Consider the following 12,485-nt stretch of genomic DNA (forward strand, 5'->3'; position numbering starts at 1 on the left):
TTCCACTCTGACTCCCTCACCTTTCACTTCCATTTCCAACCGAGTGTCTGACATTGCAGTGATTGGCTCACTCTCAGGCACCCTTCCAACCTGCTCCCAGGACCCCAGGGCCTTGACAAATCAATACTGAAGAACAGACCGTTCATAGACATTTTGCTTTTGTCCCTCATGGCTTCTGGCCAAGCAGAGCCACTAGTTGCTGGAACCAGCAGCATGGGCTGGGAAGAGAAATGCCCTGCAGCCCACATAGCACACACCCAGTACTGTACTCTACAAGTTTTTTTTTTTTTTACTTTATCATTTTTTGTTGGAGTATACTTTGCTTTGCAATGTTGTATTAGTTTCTGCTGTACAACAAAGTGAATCAGCTATGTGTATACATATATCCCTTCCCTCTGGAACCTCTCTCTCCCCACATAACCCCTATACTTTACAAGTTTGAATCCATGCAAGGAACTTCCTTCAAGCGCAAGTACTAGCTGGACTTAGTATGGGGTTCTGGGGTCAATCAGACTTGGGTTCCTTCAAGTCTGACTCCTCTTTCCGGGGTCTGATCTTGGACAAGTGACTTAACTTCTCCAGTCTCCATTTGCTCATCTGTAAAAGGAGGGCGATGCTCACACTAGGGCCCTATGATGGGCTTGGCGGTCTGGTGCGAATGAAGCAGGTGATTCAGTCGTTATTTACTCTTCAGTTCTTTGCCTCCTGCTCCATGTCAGCAATTCTCTTGGTCCTGTATCCTGGCCCAGGACATTCGTGTTCCCTAGGTGGTAGTGGCGGCAATAAGGTCCAGGATCTTTGCTGATACTTTGCTGAAGTATCAGCCATATGTCTGATACTATGTCAAGTATAGCTATAAAAAAAAGCAGAGCACAAAATCCTCCTTGTCTTCAAGCAGCTTATCGTCAAGCAGAGGACCCCAGACATTAAATAAGTTATGACAGTCTACTAGGATGAGCACAGTCAGAACTGTATGCCAGGGAAACAAACAGAATGAGAAATGTATGGATCCGATTTAGGGAGGAGATGGTCAAAGAAGGCCTGAGAGTGGGTGATGTCTGAGCCGTTAGGGTGTTAAAGCAGGGTCCAGCAGGGTCCACGGCCTGTTAGGAACGTGGCTGCACACCAGGAGGTGAGCGGCAGGTGAGTGAGCGAAGCTTCATCCAGCACCCATCACTTGCATTACCGCCTACCCCATGCCCTACCAGCCCCGCCCCCATACGTGGAAAAATGGTCTCCCAGGAAACCGGCCCCTGGCGTCAGAAAGTTTGGGGACCGCTGTGTTAAAGGATACATAGTGTTCACCAGGTGATTCTGGGAGGGAAAGGAGGGGTTGAGGACTGGGGCTTCAGGATGAGAGAGGCCTGCGCAGGAAAAAGGGAGGATGCATGAGAGACATCGCACGGTCCAAGAGGAGGTCCTCGAGGTGGATGTTAGAGCATAAAGGCTGGGTTTGGGGACATGGCAGGAGAGGAGGAGGAAGTATTGGTAGGAAGCAGGAGGCCGACATCGAGCAGTTACATAAACGGTCACCGGCTTCTGCCATGCCTGGGAACGGTCGCACACTCCCTTCTTCTAGAGGCACATTCTCCTTGGCTTCCGTGGTATCAGATTCTCCTAGTTTTCCTGCCGTCCTATTATGGACACTCTTTAGTTCTTTTCTCACTTTTGCTTTTCATCTAACCTCTCAATGTCAGCATTTCTCAGGACTTAGCCCTGGAGCCACTTTTCTTATCCTGCATGCTCTCTTTAGGTAATTTAGGGTGCTCCCAAGCCTTCTATTACTGCCTCTTTGTAGATGAGATACAAATCTGAGCTCTAGACCTGTGTGTCTCCCTTCCTATTCTACATTTCCACCTGGACATCTTGCAGATATCAAGCTTACCATGTCTAAAGCTAAATTCAATATTTTTACTCCATAAACTTGCATAACTTTCTTTATTAATCTGCTGCTGCTGCTAAGTTGCTTCAGTCGTGTCCGACTCTGTGCGACCCCATAGACGGCAGCCCACCAGGCTCCCCTGTCCCTGGGATTCTCCAGGCAAGAACATTGGAGTGGGTTGCCATTTCCTTCTCCAATGCATAAAAGGGAAAAGTGGAAGTGAAGTCGCTCAGTCGTGTCCAACTCTCAGCGACCCCATGGACTGCAGCCTACCAGGCTCCTCCATCCACGGGATTTTCCAGGCAAGAGTACTGGAGTGGGGTGCCTTTGCCTTCTCTGTTCTTAATCTAGGCCTTACTATTTACTTAGCTGCTCAGGCCTAAGCCTGGGAACCATCCTTTGCTCCCCTCTCTCGGTCATCTCTCATATGCAAACACTCAGCAAGACTTGTCATTCCACCCCTTAAATATCTCTTGATTTTATTTGCTTTGTATCCTCTTTGCCACCCTCCTAGTCAAGGCCCCCATCGTCTTAGCTGGACTACTACTGTGCTCCAAGTTTATCTGTCTGCTTTGGGTCTTGATCCATTCAATCCAATCCAGTCCAATCTAATCCAGTGTGATCTTAAAAAAAATCAAACCATGTCACACTTTTCTTTAAAACCCTTCAGTGGACCCCACATTGCCCTTTGGGTAATGGCCCAGATTCTTGGAAGTTCACCCATGATCTTGTCCTTTGTTTTTTCCCAGTTTCATTATATATATAATTTCCCTCAAGCTTCGCTCTCTCGATGCCACCCACACCGTTATGTTCTTTCACAACTTCAGGTCCTTCCTCATGTTGTTCGTGTCCCTTAGAACACTTTCTTCATGTTTCTCGCTTGACCTTGTGAACTCTTACTCACCCTTCAAGTGTCACCATCCCCCCACCTCCTCGTGGAGGCATTCCCTACTGCGCAGATGAGGCTAGTTCCCTTTGCTGCATATGCCCACACAGTCACCTCATTGCCCCTGTCATAATTATTGTCTGTGTCCATTGCAGGACTGTATGCTCTGTGAAGGTAGGAAGTATCTCTCTTCTGCTCAGGACAGTGTTCTCAGACTAGCACAATGCATCACTCGTCAAGGTCTTTAGTCATAGCAACAGTTTTTCCAGTAGTCATGTATGGATGTGAGAGTCAGACCATAAAGAAAGCTGAGCGCTGAAGAACTGATGCTTTTGAACTGTGGTGCTGGAGAAGACTCTTGAGAGTCTCTTGGACTGCAAGGAGATCCAACCAGTCCATCCTAAAGGAGATCAGTCCTGAATATTCATTGGAAAGACTGATGCTGAAGCTGAAACTCCAATACTTTGGCCACCTGATGGGAAAAACTGACTCATTGGAAAAGACCCTGATGCTGGGAAAGACTGAAGGCGGGGGTAGAAGGGGATGACAGAGAATAAGATGGTTGGATGGTGTCACCGACTCAATGGACATGAGTTTGAGTAAATTCTGGGAGTTGGTGATGGACAGGGAAGCCTGGCGTGCTGTAGTCCATGGGGTTGTAAAGAGTCAGACATGACCAAGCAATTGAACTGAACTGAACTGATCAGTTTGTCTTAGATTGAATGGGTTATCTTATAGGAAGTGGGAACCATTGATGAATTTTAGGCAGCAAAATAGTTCTGGCACATAATATTGAGCAGAGGTTTGTGTGCTTTACAATAGGTTATTGTTGGTTATTCATTTTAAATATAGCAGTGTGTACGTGATCTTCCCAAATCCCTAACTATCCCTGACAATTGTGTTTGTTTTCTAAGTCTGACACAGCCACTTTTAAGAAAGGGAGATTATCCAGATAGACCTAAACTAGCAGGTGAGCCCTTCAAAGGAATTGGGCTCTTCCTGAAGAAGAAATTCAAAGTGTGAAACTAATTCAAAGTGAGGGAAAATCTCCTTTGTTAACTTTGAAGATGAAGGAGGCAATGTGGCAAGGAATGTGGGTGAACGTGGCTCCCAGCCAACAGCCAGAGAGAAAATGGGATGTGTGTCCTGCAACCATAAGGAACTGAATTATCCTGCAGGTACATCAGCTTGAAAGAAGACCCTGAGCTCTAGATGAGAATGTAGCCACCTGAATATTAGCCTTGGGAGTCTCCGAGCTGCTGTGCTCAGACTTCTGAGTTACGTAAGTGGGAGCTTATAATTGAATATTATTTTAAGCTACTAAGTCTGTGAATTTGCTATGCAGCAATAGGGAGCTAATGCAAGGAGCATGCTAGGCGCTCCCGCTGGGACGACGGGAGAAAACCCAATGAAAACTTGATGAGGATTGTGGAAGAGTCCCCAGGATAAGGAGAATCTGGCTTCGATTATATGGCCCACCATCATAAGCACTTTCTGAAGACATCTTGTACTTCCTTGCCTTTCTCTGTTTCTGTCATGTTTACCCAGAAAGATTTAACCATGGTTGGAGTCAGCTATCTGCTCTGTATCTATTTGCACCCAGTAAACTGGAGACGTTTGTCCAATTAGGGTGTTTATTTTCGATAAATTTGAGATCACAAATTGAAAATGAGCAGTTAGCTATAAGTTAATGTTTTCCTAGTCATTTTTCTTATTCTCTAAAAAGACTTTCCCAGACTTTCTCCCCTCTTCTCAAACAGGCTATTATCCTCTTCTTTCCTCAGGCCTCACACCCTGGAAGGAATGAATAGGAGGAATCAGAGAGGAGCTACTTCATTTTCCAACCACGAAATCTATCTGCGTCAACACATACGCTCTCCACCTTCTGTCACAGTACCAGGGAGGAGGCATCCTCAGTTCTTCCTATAGAGAGCTGCCCCTTCACTTCATCCTGGCTCACCTATTTAAGGTCTTGGGAATCTAGGAGTAACTTAGGTTGCTTTGGGCTGCAAGTGAGAATCTAATCCAAAACAGTTTAACAGTAAGAAAGCGCTTTAGTTTCACAAGACAGGGTTTCCAGGTTTAATTCAGAAGTGTGCATGCATGCATGCTAAATTGCTACAGTTGTGTCCGACTCTTTGTGACTCTATGGACCATAGCTCGATAGGCTCTTCTGTCCATAGGGATTCTCCAGGCTCTAGTACTGAGTGGCTTGCCATGCCCTCCTCCCGGGGATCTTCCCAACACGGGGATCGAACCTGCATCTCTTATCTCTCTTACATTGGCAGGCAGGTTCTTAACCACTAGTGCCACCCGGGAAGCCCTCAGTGGTGTAACATTATGAAAAAAAACAAAACAAAACACGGTTCTTTCCCGTGTTCCATCTTCAGCATGGAGATTGCCATAGTCTGGCTCACAAGGTATTTTTAAGATAGCTTCCTCTGTTTTAGGCATCGTATTCACTATGACAACCCCTGGTGAAAGGACAGAGGCTCTTTGTTTTCTTTTATCACCAAAGAAACCTTTCCTAGAATCTTCCTAGAGACTTACTCTCATTGGCCAGAACTGAACTAAATGCCCATCCCTAAAACTGCATTAAATGATGATCTCCTGTATTGCAGGCGGATTCTTTACCAGCTGGGCCACACAAGGGAAGCCCAAGAATACTGCAGTGAGTGGCCTTATCACTTCTCTAGCGGATCTTCCTGATCCCAGGAATCGAACCAGCGTCTCCTGCGTTGCAGGGGGATTCTTTACCAATTGAGCTATCAGGGAAACAAAAGCTACTTATGAAGGAAAGGATTACCGTCATGACCTTAGATTAGTGGTTCTCAAAGATTCTTCCTGGAGCAAGAACAGTGTTACCTGAGAACTCATGAGAAAAGTAGGTTTTTGTTGTTGCTGTTTTGGAGCCCTACTCCAAACCTACTGAATCAGAAACTCTGGATGCGGGAGTAGCTATTTGTGTTTTTAAAAGCCCTGTGGGTCATTCTGACCCATGCTAAAGCTTGAGACCCACTGGCTAAGGCTAATCTTTGAACTGGGGAAAGGACAACAGCCCTGGGGACTTGAAAAGCCCTGGGGATCTTTAAGCAAGTAGGAAGGAGGCTAGGGATTTTGGATAGGAAGTCAACTTCCTGCCAGAGCCTTCCTCTTTCCTGAATAATCATTTTCTCCTTTATTATGGCATCCCATCAACATACAAACATACTCTAATATCTGTGTCTTAAAAAACCTAGTCCATGACCCCAAATCACTGTCCAGCTGCTACCAGCATTCTTTGCCCCTCTTCATAACTGGAACTGTTTACTAACAGTTGTCTACAATCACTGTATTTCTTCATCGACCATTCATTCTTTGACCCACTTCCAAATGGCTCCCATTAGCACCATCCCAACAAAATCTAATGGGAAGCTTACTAAATGAACTGAATTTTGTCCAACAGATAGAACCATTTCTTCCTTCTAGAAACATTTTCTCTCTGCTTCAGGGTCACTGCACTCTCTTGTTTTTATCATGCTGTGTTAGTTGCTTCTTCCTAGCTCTTCTTCGTTACATCTTTCTCCTCTATCAGCCAGTGGTTCTCAGTCTTGAATACCCATTAGAGTAACTGGATAGCTTCTAAAATTTCTGAAGACCAGATTGCATTCTAGGCCAATTAAATCAGAAATCCCTCCAAGTAGGACCCAGGCATTAGTAATATTTAAAGCTGATTCCAGTGTTCAGCGAAAATTGAGGATCACTGCCCTTGAGATTGGGGTACCATAGGGTTCTATCATAACCTGCTTCTCCACCTGTATTATCTCCGTAGGTCTGGGGTTTTCAGCTCTGACTCTACTTTAGAAACATCCTGGCAGCTTTTAGAAATTACCATTGCCTGGAAGTTCCCCAGATGAACTGATTCCTAATTCCTGGGGTGATTCCAATGTGTAGCCAGAATTATGAACCACTTCAAAGAGGATTTCCTGTAATTCCGTGGATTGAGGCGTGGTGCTTTCCTATAGGAATTTCTGTAGTGATGGAAATGTTCTAAATCTGCGCTGGACTTAAATGTTCTAAATCCAACATGGTAGCCACTAGCTTCATGTGGCTGTTGAGCACTTGAAATGTGGCTAAAGTGTCTGATGAACTGAATGTTTAATTTTATTCAATTTTAATTAATCTAAGTTTAAATTAAATAGCCTTGTAAGTGTGGCTAATGTCTACCATGTTGGATGGAACACTATATGCTGATGATTCTGAAATCTGAGCTCCAGGGTGACACATTAAGCTGTCCTGGTACCTCTTCTTGGGTATCGAATATAGTGTTTTTAACTTAATAAACACGTAAAAATGGAACTTTCTCATTGTCTTTTTCAAAATGTACTCCTCTCCTAGTCTTCCCAATCTTGGTAAAATTTTAACCACATCCTTCCCAACTTTTAAAGTCCCAAACATGGAAACCAGCTTTTTGGTTTTGTTTTGTTCTTTTTAAATTTAAATTTATTTATTTTAATTAGAGGCTAATTACTTTACAATATTGTATTGGTTTCGCCATACATCAACATGAATCCACCACAGGTATACACGTGTTCCCTTCTTTGCCTCATCTCTTTCAGCCAGTTTTCAGCAAGTCTTGTTTGTTTCCAGATATGTAATTTGGCTCTGTCTTTTCACCTCTAGCACCTGCCACCTGAGCTAAGCTGCCTCTATTGCTCACAAAGAGTAGTCAAAGCTAGAGTCATTGCATCCTTAATACATGCTTTCTAAGACTGTTGTATGTATTACCTCGTTAATCCTACAAACAACCCTACAAAGTGGGTAAACTATTGTCCCCACTTTTCAGATGGGTAAACTGAGGAACAGAAAGCTTAAGTAGTGTGCTTTGGATCACACAGCTAGTCAGAGGCAGAAATGGGATTCAAAACCAGATTGTCTGACTCGAGGGTCTGTATTTTCACCTTCACTTTTCTTTTTCTCTAATTGGTTACAAGGCCCCATGTCAGTGGTCTTAATCCTGGCTACAACTTGGAATCACCTGAGGAACTTTCAAAAATACCAACTTCACGACCCCCCAGCCCATGTGTGTGTTACTCAGTCGTGTCCGACTCTTTGTGACTCCACGGACTGTAGCCCGCCAGGTTCCTCTCTCCATGGGATTCTCCAGGCTAGAATACTGGAGTGGGTTGCTTCTCCAGGAGGTCTTCCTGACCCAAGGATCAAACTTGGATCTCCTGTATTACAACAGATTCTTTACCATCTGAAGCACCAGGGAAGCCCCCACCCCCTAGGCCTGGGGGCATCAGAAATTTAAAAAAAAAAATAGGGAATTCTCCTAATTTAAACACATAACCCAGTGTTTAGAAACCACCCCCTGTCTGAGACATGCCCCTGTCCACATGTCCCACTGGTTTTAGCTCCCACCTCAGTCATACAGTTCTCTTCCCTTCTTCCTACCTCCAGAAGACGCCACACTCTTTCCAGCCACAGAAATTTTGGACTTCTCTTTCTTCTGCCTGAGACACACTTTTCTGTTATCCCCTACGGCTGAGTAAGACTTCAGAGGTTCTAATCCCTGAAAATATTGAGGGCTCTAATCTGCCCTTGTAAATAAAAATAAAAACAGTATTAAACTTTAAAACATATGTAGGGGAGACAGAACTCTAATTCTGCCCGAGGTGCCTGTTGTTGTGTCTTTTAAAATATATTAGATTTAAAATTTTTCAAAATAAATGTTGTTGCCTCTACTTTGCCGGCACCTTAGATACGTGTTTAAAAAAAAAAAGGAACTCCATCCCACAGCTAACTGGGTCTAGGTGGCTGTGTTTGTCTCAGTCCATTCATTCACTGGGGCCCACCAGTGCAGGGCTGGCACAAGCTTTGAGGGGGGCATTGAGTCCTGCCTTGCAAAGTCCAGCCCTGTATCTCTCAGGCTTATCCCGAGGGTCACCTCCTCGGAGAGAATTCTCTTACCTATCCTTTCCAAAGTGATACTTCCAACACTCCGAGACTCCCATCTATCATATCACCCTGGTTTTTAAAAATTTTTAATAAAAAGCACTAAAAGCTTCAATTGTCGAAGTTTACTTCTTTATCGTTTGTCTCCTCCGGAAGGGAAGGGTCTATCTTGTTTGCTGGTTTTTTTTTTTTTTGGCCTAGCCTAGTGCAATGCCCAGTATAAAATTCATGTTCAGTAATTATTTGTTTTTTTTTTTTAAATAACTGTACTTATTTATTATTTATTTTCGGCGTTTCTCTGGTTGTGACGCACAGCCTTCTCATTGTGGTGGCTTCTCTTGCTGCAGAGCCTGGGCTCTAAGGTGTGTGGGCTTCAGTAGTTGGGGCCCATGAGCTCAGTAGTGGCAACTCCCAGGCTCGGTAGTTGTGGCACACGGACTTAGTTGCTCTGAGGCACGAGGGATCTTCCCCCGCGAGGTATCGAACTCGTATTGCCTGCATTGGCAGGTGGATCCTTTCCCACTGAGCCACCAGAGAAGCCCCAGTAATTATTTCTGAAATGAAAGAATGAATGAATGCAGGCTGGTGTATGGGAAGTCGTAGTGAGTAGTTTCATCGCAAAGCTGATAGGTCATATTGGGTTCTTACCATGTAAATGGCTGTCTTCAGGGGATGAGATGGGAGAAGTGAGTTCACAAAGAGAGGAGACTCCCGGCTGGTTAAAAGGAGGAAAGACCCTGGTACCAGCAACCCGGGGAAGACATAGAGCTAAGGAGAGAGGTGGCAGCGGGAACCGGCCGTAATGTTGGATGGATTCTGGAGACAGTGTAAGCTGAATGTTTCTTTTTAGGTTGTAATTTCCCTATGTCATCTTCATATTTTCAGTAAAACCTCTCAAACTCAGCAGCTGTGTCTTTTGTCTTTAGGAGAATGGAGAAAGGACCACACATTCTTGTTTGGGGCCAAAACAGGCTGGAGCAATCAGGGGCGGCATGAAGAAATTGTAAAAAGGAAGCTAAGCGTGCTTGAGAATAAGCAGCGACTAGAGAGAATTTGCATCATCTGTTAGCATCTCCCTAGAATTCTCAGAATTAGGGTTGTTTGCATAATAGAGGAAAGAGTGACTCGGATAGCGAAAGAAGATGAGATCCCTCTGGCTGCATGATTAATGAGTTGTTTGGCAATGATGTACTTAATGTCTGTGTCCCAAGAGACAGTAGTCGCCCTCTGGACAGGGATGCATCTGATTTATTTACTACGGGGTCCCTGGATGCCTGGCATTGGGTGGGTACTTAGTAAATGTTTATTTTGTGAATGAATGGCTCAATATGTCTTTGTGTTTCTTGGTCAAAAGTCAGAAGGGTTTGCTGAGACGTGAGGAGAAACTGGAAGAAAAGCTCAGAGTCTGAGGATGAGGACCAGGCAGAAGCTGTGGGCGGAGGGGGTGTCAGTGAGCAGGCTGCTGTGCCGGGAGGATTCAGACCCAAGCTCAGGCCCTGAGGATAACTGGTGAGGGGGACCGGGTCCTGTTAGAGACCCAGGCAGAAAGGCCAGAAGAGCAGCTGTCAGGATACACAGAGGGATGTAAACGAGAGATGTCGCCCGCAATGCTCGTGCCAGCCCTGGGACATTGCTCGTCCCCAGTGAATGAATGGACTTAGACAAACTCATACACCTAGACTCAGTTAGCTATGGGATGGAGTTCCTTTTTTTTTTTTTTTTAAGTTGCCAGTGTTTTAAAAAAAGATTTTAAAACCGTGGACCGTTTTTTAATTCTTCATTGAATTTGTTACAGTATTGCTTCTGTTTTATGTTTTAGGATTTTTTTTTTTAGCTTCAAGGCATATGGGATCTTAGCCCCCCAACCAGGGATCAAACCCGCACGCCCCTGCACTGGTGAAGTCTTAACGACTGGTCACCAGGGAAGCCCCTGGCCTGCACGCCCCTGTGCTGGCAAAGTCTTAGCCACTGGTCACCAGGGAAGCCCCTGGGGTGGGGTTCTTAATGGACCAGGCTTGACGCTCATCGGCCAAGGGTTGAGATAGGCCTGAAACTCCTGGCGGAAGGACAGGCAGGGGCTGACAGACCTCCTGCTACGCGTGTCCCTTGGCTCTGGAAGTGACCAAGAACCCTTGAATCGTGTTTAGTTCTTGCTTCCCAAAACCTCCCCTCCCTTGGACCCATATTTACCCAGTTCGTTACCTCTCAGGCTTCTTAAAGCTTGGATGTCTTGAGGACCCGGACCCATGGCTCAACTCCAGAAATATTTCAATTCCAAATACTGAATCTACTTCCAGTTTGACTCCTGGCCATTCTGTCCCCAGCCATGGTGGACGGGGCAGGAAGCACAGCTGTGGAAGTCTGCTGATCAGTGGATCGACTCCTCGTGAATTTTCTCAGGTCCTAATTCTTAAGGGGATAAAAATGGTGTTTCTTTTTCTGGATGATTTTCTATCTATGTTGTCTTGAGAGGGAGTTATAGGATGATATTCATGACATCATATTCATCAAACACGCTTTGGCAGGTTTTTCCTTGCATCAAGGATTCATACTAGTACATCATGCTGAGTTGCCTCAGTCATGTCCGACTCTTTGTGAGCCTATGGACTGTAGCCCGCCAGGCTCCTCTGTCCGTGAGATTCTCTAGGCAAGAAGACTGGAATGGGTTGCCATGCCCTCCTCCAGGGGATCTTCCCAACCCAGGGATCAAACCTCTTATGTCTCCTGCATTTCTTTACCTAGTGCCACCTGGGAAGCCCCACTAAGACATCAGGATACATTTGTTGAGCCTTTAACTATGTGTAGACAATGGGTGCGCGTAACTCAGCAGATAAAAAGAGCGGCCAAGGTTTGCCCTTCTCCTTAAGGAGTTTGCAACCCAGATTTGGGAGCAAATCACAAAGTAACTAAATCTTGAATAGCCCTAAGTATGTAAATATGAGAAAGAAGGGATTTACAAGACAGATTAGAACTGGTTGTTAATTGAATTGTATCTGTAAAGTCTACTACTGGAGTTTGGGAAGAATTTACAGAAAATAGCAGAGAAGCCATCACCTATCCAGAATCTAATCTGAATCTTGGATTTAGAATTTGGCCAAGTACACAAGAGGTGGGAAGGGCAATATAGACAGTCAGAGCCAGATGAAAAGAGCCTAAGAGTGGTCAAGGGAATGAAATGGCTGGATCAGAGCACTTGTGTAAAGCAAGGCTGTGTGAATTAGGGCCAAAAATGCAGCTTTTTTTCCAGCAGGACTCTGGGAGCCTGACTGTGGACTCTGGACTTTAACCTGGAGATGGTGGAGCGTGTATAGGTCAAAGTGCTTACCAAATCCAACTTCGCAAATGGAGCGCTAAGCCAAAACTCACAAAACAAAATGCAGTAGGAAAAAGTGCAAAGGCCTGTATGTGCTTCTGTATGTGTGCACCTGTGTATGTGTTTGTGTGTACATGCATGTCAAGAATAGCACAAATTCAAGACGACACCGAACGTGGATGGTTTTAATGATATTCGACTTGAAAAAGATGGAGGCGTTGATGCATCTATAAACTCATTATGAATCCTTGATGTTTGGCTGGGAAAAGCCTCCTGCACATCAGGACGCAGCAGTAGAAGCAGAGTCATAGTCTTTTCTTCCCCCAACTCCTCAAAGAGGACCATTTTGCTGAAGTGAGCCCATATCCAAATAGCTTCCCGAGCCCTTTCCTGTGGGAGAGTTTTATTCTCACATGCTATTTCCTCCTGGGTTTTTCTTGGATGTAGGGCCAACTTTGCTTTCTCAG

At 45.0% G+C, this 12,485-nt stretch overlaps 1 protein-coding gene across 1 annotated transcript in view; it reads left to right on the top strand.

The window, feature by feature from the left end:
* The first annotated feature begins 474 nt into the window (after positions 1-474).
* The window catches only part of LAMB3 (laminin subunit beta 3), a 65,304-nt gene continuing 53,293 nt past the window's right edge, over positions 475-12,485 (top strand). The window contains exon 1 of the mRNA XM_061383621.1: positions 475-4,737. The gene's annotated coding sequence lies outside the window, so the exon portion shown is untranslated. The remainder of the gene's footprint in view (positions 4,738-12,485) is intronic.

The sequence above is a fragment of the Bos javanicus genome, chromosome 16, assembly GCF_032452875.1.
Source record: "Bos javanicus breed banteng chromosome 16, ARS-OSU_banteng_1.0, whole genome shotgun sequence".
Taxonomy (NCBI): Eukaryota; Metazoa; Chordata; class Mammalia; order Artiodactyla; family Bovidae; genus Bos; species Bos javanicus.